The sequence below is a fragment of the Lactuca sativa genome, chromosome 3 (genome assembly GCF_002870075.4).
Source record: "Lactuca sativa cultivar Salinas chromosome 3, Lsat_Salinas_v11, whole genome shotgun sequence".
NCBI classification, from domain to species: domain Eukaryota; kingdom Viridiplantae; phylum Streptophyta; class Magnoliopsida; order Asterales; family Asteraceae; genus Lactuca; species Lactuca sativa.
The window spans coordinates 232,650,879-232,661,950 of NC_056625.2; the positions used below are offsets into that span (position 1 = coordinate 232,650,879).

Below are 11,072 nucleotides of genomic sequence, written 5' to 3' on the forward strand. Positions count from 1 at the left end.
ATTTTGATTTGGTTTGAATAACTGTGAAGATTTATTAGTATTGTTTCTGAAAGAATGTGAATATACAAAAGATTTCACCAATGAAACCTATCTGCATTCCTAAATAGTATTATTATATTGATGAAAACTGATTACATGTTACAGGAAATATAATACTTGGATCCCTAGAAAAAATATTAAATAATAAATCGTGTTTTGTGCAGATATGGCATGCGAGAGACGCGTATTGACGCTAGGAGGAAAAGGCTCATCCCTGTCTCCAGCTTCTGTCTTTGAATTCTCTATTGCTTCTCCTCCTCATATTCTCAAAACCGATCCTTCTGCGTTATCATCACCTACTTCCAATCATAAACAGAATTTACCTGCCCCTGATTTTCTAGCCCCCTCTCCAGGTTCTTACTTTAAAGCCTCTATTGATTCATCTTCGTCTCCTTTGAATAATAAACATAATCCAGCTCCATCCAGGATTCAGCTATCTGTCCCTGATTTTCTAAGCCCTGAGGAGGCCAGAGCTTCCTTTCTTCTCCTGTACAAGCACTTGCTTGGTGGATCATCATCATCCTCCTCCACTGCTGTTTCTCAGCTATTGGATATCCTGAATAATGATACTCAAACCCTCACGATTGACCTTGATTTTCAAGGGAATGAGGACATTAATAAGTTAAGAGGTTCCTGGCCGCTTATTACTCTTATTGGCATCTGTGCTCTCCTGGACCACACCGCCTCCTCATTAGCACCAGTTGCTGATGCTGTTGCTGCCTTGTCTTGCGAGGCCTTGAAGGCCGACACTTCCACTGCCTTCAGCTTCACAGACTCTGGTGATGGCTGTTCTGATAAAGACGTGACTTATGTTTCTAATGTTATGAAGGTTTTACTTAATGGCTCAAAATTATGTGGTAATCTACAGTGTGACCAAGTTACATTCCTATAGTTCATGGTCGTTTAAGGTCTCTTTACAAATCAGTCCACTCTTCAACTCGAATTGCAGTGAATTCTTCTACCCCATTCGCAAATGGAAATGGAGAGGATTTGAGCGGACTCTTCTCTTCTCTAGCTCGTGCCCTTAAGAATCTTGGCAAGAGTAGTTGGCACTGAGCACATATTTGTCTAAAGGGCTTCGAAAACGATGACTTATATCCTACTTTGGTTGATAGTTTCAATGCTGGATGCCCTGGTCTTGACAGGTTGAATAACTCCATTAAGGCTGCTGCAAAGTTTGAGTTGGAAGAGAAGTATGTCGAATCATTGCATGAAATTTATATTTTGGCCAAGGCTGTAAGAAAGATTCTTTCTTGGGAAGCCACAATTTCGTTTATATCACTGGAGGGGAGTATGAAAGGGGAAGAGGGTATTGATGAGAAACCCGACAAGAAAAAGAAGGTTATGGGAAAAGGCACAACTCTTTTGATGCAGTTTATAAAAGATAATTTACTGTCTGTGGCTAACAATGTAACCGACAGCTCATGCTCAACTCTCCCGGAGAAAGTGGCACAATGTTTTCTTTCCCACTTTGAAAGTCTACTACCGAAAGTAAAACAAGTCGTTGAAAGCAATGAAAGCAGAAGGCTTCCGAAGCTCGTCAAAGTAATAATTAGGCCTGGCAATGGAGCGGGTTTTGACCCTGATCCGATCCAAACCCTTAACATTTATACGGGTTTGGAGCATAGTTTTTGATCCATTTACCCGTTAACGACCCGTACCCGCTAACCCTTTTATTAAAAGGGTCGGGTATGGATCATCATCGATCCGCTCCACTTATAACCCGCCGCATATAAATTTTAGAATTATACATTTATATTTTATACTACCTAAATTTTACTTTAAATTTCAATCGAAAGTCCGAAGAGAAAAGACCAAAGACTAAACTATTTATACATAGGACTCGGGGACTCAACTTCTAGACTTCCAGTCTTCTTCCAAGAATCATGATGTCATTTCATTTATATTTCATCATATAAACACCAATATCATTTATAAATCAATAAATTCATTTATGAACTGGAAGAAAGTTTGTAATTGTTATTCTCTATCAATGCAATCAATGGTCAAAAACCAATTGGATGTAACTACAATAATGATTTTAATTCCAATCGAAAGTCTTCAAGTACATAATGTGTTTTCTAAATCAACATTTGTTTTATTTAACAAATGTGATTTTATGATTTAAGTAAAATGTGTTTGATTATTCAAAAAACCTACGGGTTACGGGGCGGGTTTGGAAATATGTTGATTCGGTGGATAAGGGTATGGGTTTGATTATTCAAAACCCTGCGGGTTATGGAGCGGGTTTGGATCGGGCTTTGGAATTTGTTAAAAGGGTTTGGATCAAGGTCGATTCGCTCCAAACCCGCCCCATTGCTAGGTCTAGTCATAATACCATGCATGCTTATGTTTATCTTTGATAAAATATTTATTTGTTTCTTGATTGATATATATATATATATATATATATATATATATATATATATATATATATATATATATATATATATATATATATATATATATATATATATATATATAATCATCTTACTTTTTAAACTTTACAGGTGACTCGTGATTTTGCAAAAGAACAAATGGTTGTACGAGAGAAAGCATTTGCAATCATTGGCAATGTCTTTAAGAGGCACGGTGCAATGGCACTTGATACTCCTGTGTTTGAACTGAGGGAAACTCTTACAGGAAAATACGGTGAAGATTCAAAGTTGATTTATGATCTAGCTGACCAGGTTATATATTTTTGTTTTATTATTTTTTATTTTTAAGCAGTGATATATTATATCCTTTGATAGCCATTGGGCAAAGTTTTTGTTTGTTTTTTTAGGGTGGGGAGATTTGTTCCCTCCGGTATGACTTGACGGTTCCATTTGCGAGATATGTTGCTATGAATGGTCTTACATCTTTCAGAAGGTACCAAATTGCAAAAGTGGAAGAGACAACCCATCTAAAGCAAGACACCGTGAATTTTATCAATGCGATTTTGACATTGCTGGTGATGAAACAATAGCAGCTGACTTTGAGGTGGTTAGGATCTTGGTTGAACTACTAGATGAGCTAAACATTGGTGATTATGAGGTAAGTGTTTTAGTCACTTTTTCATTTCCTTATCTTTTCTTCTACATACTTAAGTGACATTCCACCATGCACAGATAAAGTTGAACCATAGAAAGTTACTGGATGGAATGCTAGAGATATGTGGTGTACCATCTCACAAAATGCCAACTATTTGCTCAAGTATTGACAAATTAGACAAACAGTCATTTGACCAAATTAAAAAGGAAATGGTAGAAACTACTATTATCCTTTATCCTTGTTGAATCTTTCTAGCGTGTCGCACATTGTTTGACCTTATTTTTTCCTTGTTAGATTGAAGAGAAGGGGTTAGCTGCCGAGACAGTGGACAAAATTGGTAAATACGTGTGTCTAAAAGACCATCCTTTGAAATTATTATCACAACTCAAAAAAGAAGAAAGTATATTTCTAGAAAACGTCGCGTCAAACGAAGCATTGAAAGACTTGGGGAAACTATTTGAATGCCTGGACAACAGAACCCTCGACAAAGTGGTTCTTGATTTGAGTTTAGCAAGAGGCCTTGATTATTACACTGGAGTCATATTTGAAGCCGTATTCAAAGGCGCCACACAAGTCGGTTCAATTGGTGGTGGTGGACGTTATGACAAATCTCATAGGCATGTTTGGTACAAAACGCGTGGCGGCAGTTGGTGTTTGTTTGGGAAGAAGAGCAAAAAGCTAAGAATCAGGTAAATAAAAACGACAGTGGTTTTCTATATATTTTAATCTTTGTAAGGAGTTGTTTGTTTTGTAGGTTATTCGAGGGAGCAAAACACAAGTGTTGGTGAGCATATTGGGGGATGATGTGGCTTTAGCATCTAAACTGGTTCAGCTGTGCTGGGATGCAAAACTTAATGCAGAGTTTATGTCGAATAAAAGGTTAAGTAAACACAAACTGAGGTTATTCTTATGATTTTTTCGTTAGTATCTCAACTTAAAAAAGTTTTAGTTTTTATTTGTAAATGCCAATATTTTGGATCGATGAATTTGGGGTTATTGACAAGTGGTTGACCTTTTTCTTTTTGTCTAGATAAATGTTGTTTTTATTTCGAAATGGAAGTCGTGGCCTCTTTTAGATTTTTCAAGTGCATATGATCTGTTCTTTTAGATTTTTCGAAATGGAAGCTGACTTATGGTCTGTTTACAAAGTAGGTTGAAATAAGAAACTATTACTATTACTAGGTTATAATAAATTTAAAAACCACGGTGGAGTAATAAGATTAAGAATTATTTAATCATACAATTGATAATTAATACATAGTTAATGTGAAAAGTGAAATAAACATAATGACATACTCCAAATCATCAAAACTAATTTACTCCTATGGAGACAAAATATGATGTCCTTCCAAACGTGCTCTCATCTCTACATATAAACATACATTTATTAAAAAAAAAAAAAAGGTACATGCAAACTAAAAGCTAACTCATGTTAAGAGTCGTGGTCTATGTCCATTCAAAAGTATTTCATGAACGAAGATTGAAAAATGAACATTCAAAAAAATACATTATATATTTCATAATTAATCCAAATACCAACCAAAAACCTATATATTAACACCAAGAAAACATCTTAATTAACCACAAGACTCGCACCAAAAATGCCATATACTCATTCTTCTTCACATGTGCAAATCTTTGTTTAACATGAAAGCCCAAGTTTTAACAAAAACACCAATCTAGCTCCAAAGTATATTGCTAAAACCGTACAAAGAAAACATAAATTAAGCTCCAAGCGACTTGTAATACCCCCGTTCCAATAATCTGTTGACTTACAACAGAAATAGCAAAGTAAATAGTTAAAACCAAATAAAACCAAAACTAATAAATCCCAACTTTCGACCTTTTTAAAACAAATTTCAAAAAAATAAAAATAAATAAATAAATAAATAAAATTCAACAAGAAAACTCTTTTTATTATTATTATTTTTTTAAAATAGCATAAATTTGAATCTTAGTCTTATTTGTTTAAATTATATATACATGACAATATGATCAATGAATCTGTTTGGGTACTTCAATTAGATTCGTAAGAATAAATTTGATAGTTGTCATTATAAAGTTTTCATTTCAAATGTGCTATGTTTAAGTTTGTTATAAAACAAACAATTATATTATAATCAATCGACAATCAATTGCTCACAATAAGGAGGATTTCATATACTTTTAAACACAACATGATCATAAAATCCATGGTAACTTACAAATTCCTCTGCCCTACGACTATCCGTTATACCCACCATAAACCAATATAGTGGTGAGTGTCACATCATCACCACTAGCTATCACTAAACCTATGAAATACCCACCACTACCACTCCACTCCAAATCTTTTTTTTTTTTTTTTTTTTTTTTTTTGTTTTTTTAAATTCAAAAATACAATAAAAATGGGGTAAATTTTGTTGATATACGAAAATCTAGGGACTGAAACTAACAATTTCAGAAAATTTTGATCATCTCTTTGCCTCTGAAGTGCAGAACCCGTCTCCTCCTCTTTCCCTGTTGGCCGTTGCCATTCGTTGTGTGCATCACAATTGACCACGAACACGGAAGACCACGAAACACCGGGTTGGTGTACACGAAGGTTTTCCGTGGCCACCTACCAGATGGCATAACAATTTCCACAACTCATAACAATCCATTTGACCACAACAGTTGTAACTTGAAATGGTAAATTATGGTTTTTGACTTTTTTTTTACAAAGATTACAGTATGATATGGTTTGACCTTGGAAGTACTTTGTTAACTATAGATAATAGGGTAAATGACACAAAAAACACTCTTTTTACACAGAAATTCGATTTTGACACTGTGTTTTTTTTTGTGTCAATTTTGACACTGTGTTTTCCAATTTGTTACAATTCTGACCACTTGACCGGTTAACCAGGTTGCATGCTGACGTGGCATGATGACGTGTCAGTTTTGATGACGTGGCATGCTGACATGATATGCTGACGTGTCAAAATTGAATTTTTTTCTCACAAAAAACACTAAGTTTTCATTTTTTTTTCGATTTTGACACTACGTTTAATTTTTTCTTTCAACTTTGACACTATGTTTTTTTGTTCCAAATCGAACATCATTTTTTCCAATTTTGTTCAATGTTGACAATTTTCTATTTGAAACCGTATAAATATTTTTTTTAATACATTTAAACCGTATAAATATGTTTTTTTTTCATTTAAAAACCAAAAGTTTTGTATAAATACATTTTTTTTTACACTCAAACCATATTTTTATGTATAAATATGTATTAGCTATATAAAAATTGTATTTTATATTAATATGCAACTTTAAAATGTGTTTGAAGGTTTATAGACGTGTAGTTGATCAAAATTTGGATATCAAGTTTGCAACACATCAAATTTTTACATCTTATTAGAAGCTTATGGTTAGTTTGATTCTCATGATATAACTAATGCTTTGAATGTAAGAAAAAAAACACCTTGTATTTAAATAAAAATGTGGTTTTTAAATGAAAAAAAATATGTTATACGGTTTAAAATGTAATAAAAAAAATATATTTATACGGTTTCAAATGGAAAATAGACAAAATTGAACAAAATGCGATAAATGATGTTCGATTGGAACAAAAAAAACATAGTGTCAAAATTGAAATAAAAAATTAAACTTAGTGTCAAAATCAAAAAAAAGTGAAAACTTGGTGTTTTTTGTGGAAAAAAAATCAATTTTGACAAGTCAGCATATCATGTCAGTATGCCACGTCTTCAAAACTGACACGTCATCATGCCACGTCAGCATGTTACCTGATTAACCGGTCAAGTGGTCAGAATTGTAACGAATTGGAAAACACAGTGTCAAAATTGACACAAAAAATAACACGGTGTCAAAATCGAATTTCTGTGTAAAAATAGTGTTTTTTGTGTCATTTACCCTAGATAATAATACTAAATAGACCGTTGCCTATAATCAAAAAATTGCAATTCAAATGATAATTACATTTCAAAGCCTTGAAAATTTAAGCTTTCAAACATTAAAACTTACTCAAATAGAAAACTCTACACAACCATAAACACAAATCAATCTCACGACTTCATTTACATGGTTTGCTGATTATAGAATTTGGTTCAGTCATTTTATCAAACAGGTAGAGTGCAAAAAGAGTTGCTGATTAAAAAATCAAGAGACCAAAATACATATGGATAAGCAAATAAGCATCAGAAGACTCCTTTATTATTTCTATACCCTCATATAACTGAAAGAAACTTCACTGGTAGGAATCTGAAACATGTATTTTGAAAAAAAAAACATACGCTGCTGAATATGAGTAGACATAATAAGAAGGCCAAAGAGGGGTCTTCAGGTTTCAGGGTGAGGTCGAGTAGTAACCTCAACTATGTAATGGGGACCAATAACTCGACTAGATTTGGTGAGTTACAGATGGTGGGAAGGAGAAGCGATGGAAATTAGATGCATAAAGGAGCCTCGGTTGAGATACTAACCTATTGTAATTTTGTAGACCCAATTCAAATTTAAAGAATATTTCCTAATTTCTTGTTGCAGCGATTGAGATGTACCCAAAAAAAAAAAAATCAGGAATTGATTTATTATTGGAAAACGGAAAATTTTAATATAATATAATTGCAATTTAGCATTCTTCGTTATATGAGCGGGAAAATCATTTGGTGAGGGTTTAGAAAGTGTCATGCGCAGAGATGACACGTTACATTTTAAGAAGTCAAGATAGATTTATATTAGGTTTCCTTTGAGATTTAGCTTGGTTTGAGGATATGACATGATATCTTGTCATGTGTTTGGTTTGCTTCCTATTCTGACGTACATTAATCCCAATAACATAACACTTATAATTTTTTTTCCTCTTAGAGGTGGAACAAGGATAGAATTTGACGATTATTTTCAATAATTATAGTATGTATTAAATATTTTCATATCATAAGAAAATTAGATAATTTAAACCATACATTATAATTTATGTCGTTATAAGTTGGATGTAAAATACTTATAAAATGCAAGGTTAAAGTTATGGATGTACAATTGAAAGTTGGGATCAAACACAAAAGAAACACAATCATTTACACTTGAGGGATAGGTAATATATTAAAACCAACCAAAAATACTAAATAAGTTTGAGATAATGATACTATTAACAACTCCTAATTAATAATCATTACAAATCTTATGTGTAAAAATTTCCTAGGCAAATAAATTAACATAAAACAAAGACACATACACCCTATGTATTAGCATACTCCAACACGTTTTAGTTACCATCTACATTATATAAGACCAAAAAAGAAGGAAACAAAAACTCACCGTGAACAAACCAAATTATAATGACTTCCATAGCATAAGAAATAGGTTATAAATTACTTCATTGTTTTCCCAATCTTTTACCTCGTCATAGAGTTGTCAGAAGCACCATTGTTGGTATTAGCACAAACATCTTAATTGTAAAGGTAAAAAACGAAAAGAAGAAACAAAACAAATAATAAATATAATCTAATATGAAACTAGAAAAGATTCCCCCACGTTGTGGGGGTTAATTATTGTTACCAAGTAACAGAGTAATGCCTCCTTTTTTAATGTTTCTTCTTTTGATGTCCCCAAATAAAAGAATCATATGCCTCTCAATTACAGATCGAATCTTCATATACCCCTACACTTCTCCTGATTTAAAGTTTTAACCCGACTGTAGCTCATATTTTGAACCTAAATTCAATAGTAGTATAGAAGTCAAGTTTTTAACATAATCACGACTGACAGTAAGATGAATCGAATGAATTGCATAACATCAGAAGGTATCTATAAATAGATACAGAAGATACAATAAAGGAATGAATAAATAAGAGAAATACAACAATAGCCCCTACACATATTAATTACTAGAAGGTGATGAGTCGTTATCCCCCCTCAAGCTGAGCGGTGGAGGGCCGACCCGAAGCTTGGCTCTGAAGAATTTAAACTGACACCGAGGAAGACTTTTAGTGAAAATATCTGCAACTTGAAGTTTGGATGGTATGAACTTGGTGTGAAGTTTTCCCGAAGCAACGAGTTCACGGACAAAGTGATAATCTAAGTCAATGTGCTTCATTCTCTTGTGAGCAATGGGATTTTGAGTTAAGAAGAGAGCACTCTGATTGTCACATAGGATAGTAGGTCGGACTGCAGGAAGAGTGTGGAGCTCACGAAGCAAATGAGTTATCCAAATAATTTCAGCAGCGGTATTGGCCATGACCCAATATTCGGATTCACAGCTGGATTGAGAAACTGTGGGTTGTTTCTTGGCACTCCAAGAAATAAGTTTGCCTCCCAAAAAAATCGAGTAGCCATAGGTTGACCTTCTTGTCTCAACACACCTAGCCCAATCCGCATCGGAGTATCCGAGAAGGGAAGTTGTGGCGGGTTTAGAGAACGTCAAACCAAATGTTACTGTGCCCTTTATGTATCGAAGGATGCGTTTGACATCTTGAAAGTGTTGAATGGTTGGAGCATGGAGAAACTGGCTAACTTGATTGACTGCATACGAGATATCAGGTCTCGTTATTGTGAGATATTGCAATGCCCTTACAATCGAGCGGTATTGTGTCGGATCCGAGTATGGGTCACCTGACGACGAGAAGGTAGCAGTAGGCGACAAGGGAGTGGGCGCCGGTTTTACGTCAAGCATCTTAGCACGTTCAAGAACATCTTTTGCATATTTGGTTTGGCTGAGGAACAACCATCGTTGACATATGAGATTTCAAGACCAAGAAAGTAATTAAGCTTTCCCAAGTCTTTAATAGCAAATTGATTATGGAGTAGAGTGATGAACGACTTGATCATCCCGTCATGATTACCTGTTAAAAGTAAGTCATCAACATACACCAACAAATACATGATACATGAGCCACGTTTATAGATAAATAGAGAAGTATCAGCCCTGCTACAAGAAAATCCGTTAGAAAGTAGAAATGTGCTTAAGCGGTGAAACCAAGAACGTGGGGCTTGTTTAAGGCCGTAAAGTGCTTTATTTAATTTGCACACATGATTTGGGCGTTGAGGATCAACAAACCCAAGAGGTTGCTCCATGAATAAACACTCCGTAAGCTGTCCATGTAAAAAGGCATTGTTAACATCCAGTTGGTGTAAGGTCCATTTGTTGAGAACGGCTAGGGATAAAATGACCCGAATGGTGGAAGCTTTAACCACTGGGCTGAATGTGAGCTATCATAACCATACTTGACATAGACGGCCTTGTAATACGACGTTCTTCAGGCGTCGCCGTTAAATGACACTTGTCACCACAGACATGCCGGTCTAGCTGTTGCAAGCAGCTCAGGTGTGGGTTTGTCAAACCCAATATAGATCTATACACAACTATCACGTTCTCCCTACAAGAGACTCTGGTTATAATTTACAGGACTTTTTGACTTTGTTACTTTGGAAGTAACCCGAAGCGAATGACTCACAAATTTATTCATTAATAGATTACGTGAACTAAACTGAAAACCTTTGATAAATAAGTTTGAAAAGTAAATGATACATAAACTATACCTATTATAGTTTATCCTAAACTTTTGTAATGTATAAGAACTCTTTTATGAAAACACATTAGTGCTATGAATCTATAAACTATGCTTATTATAGCTTAATTTATGTGTTCTAAATGAATGAAGAATCTTATCATGAATGACTAAATTTCCATTTATGATGATAAACTAATAAGGAAACACATTCAATATTTAGAACTTATTGTTATACACTTTGCTCAACATAATACAAAGTGTTATGAAACTTATAAGCTGTTAACTAGTTTTTTTTAACCTTTCTGCGCTGTTTTAGAAAAATCATACGAAGTCGAAAACTGAATCCGTAAATTCTGAGAGTTCCTAAAATGTGTATAGTTTATTCTTAATTTTTATCATGATTTTTGGAAGTCTTTAACGTGTGTTAAAATGTCCATATTCACAGACTGGTCCGAATTTGTTCTTGAAATGATAGGCTGTTTTGTAAAAATCACCATAAATCGTAGAAAAATT

At 34.0% G+C, this 11,072-nt stretch overlaps 1 pseudogene; it reads left to right on the forward strand.

The window, feature by feature from the left end:
* The first annotated feature begins 205 nt into the window (after window positions 1-205).
* LOC111908947 (histidine--tRNA ligase, cytoplasmic-like) lies at window positions 206-4,069 on the forward strand (annotated as a pseudogene).
* The last annotated feature ends 7,003 nt before the right edge of the window (window positions 4,070-11,072 follow it).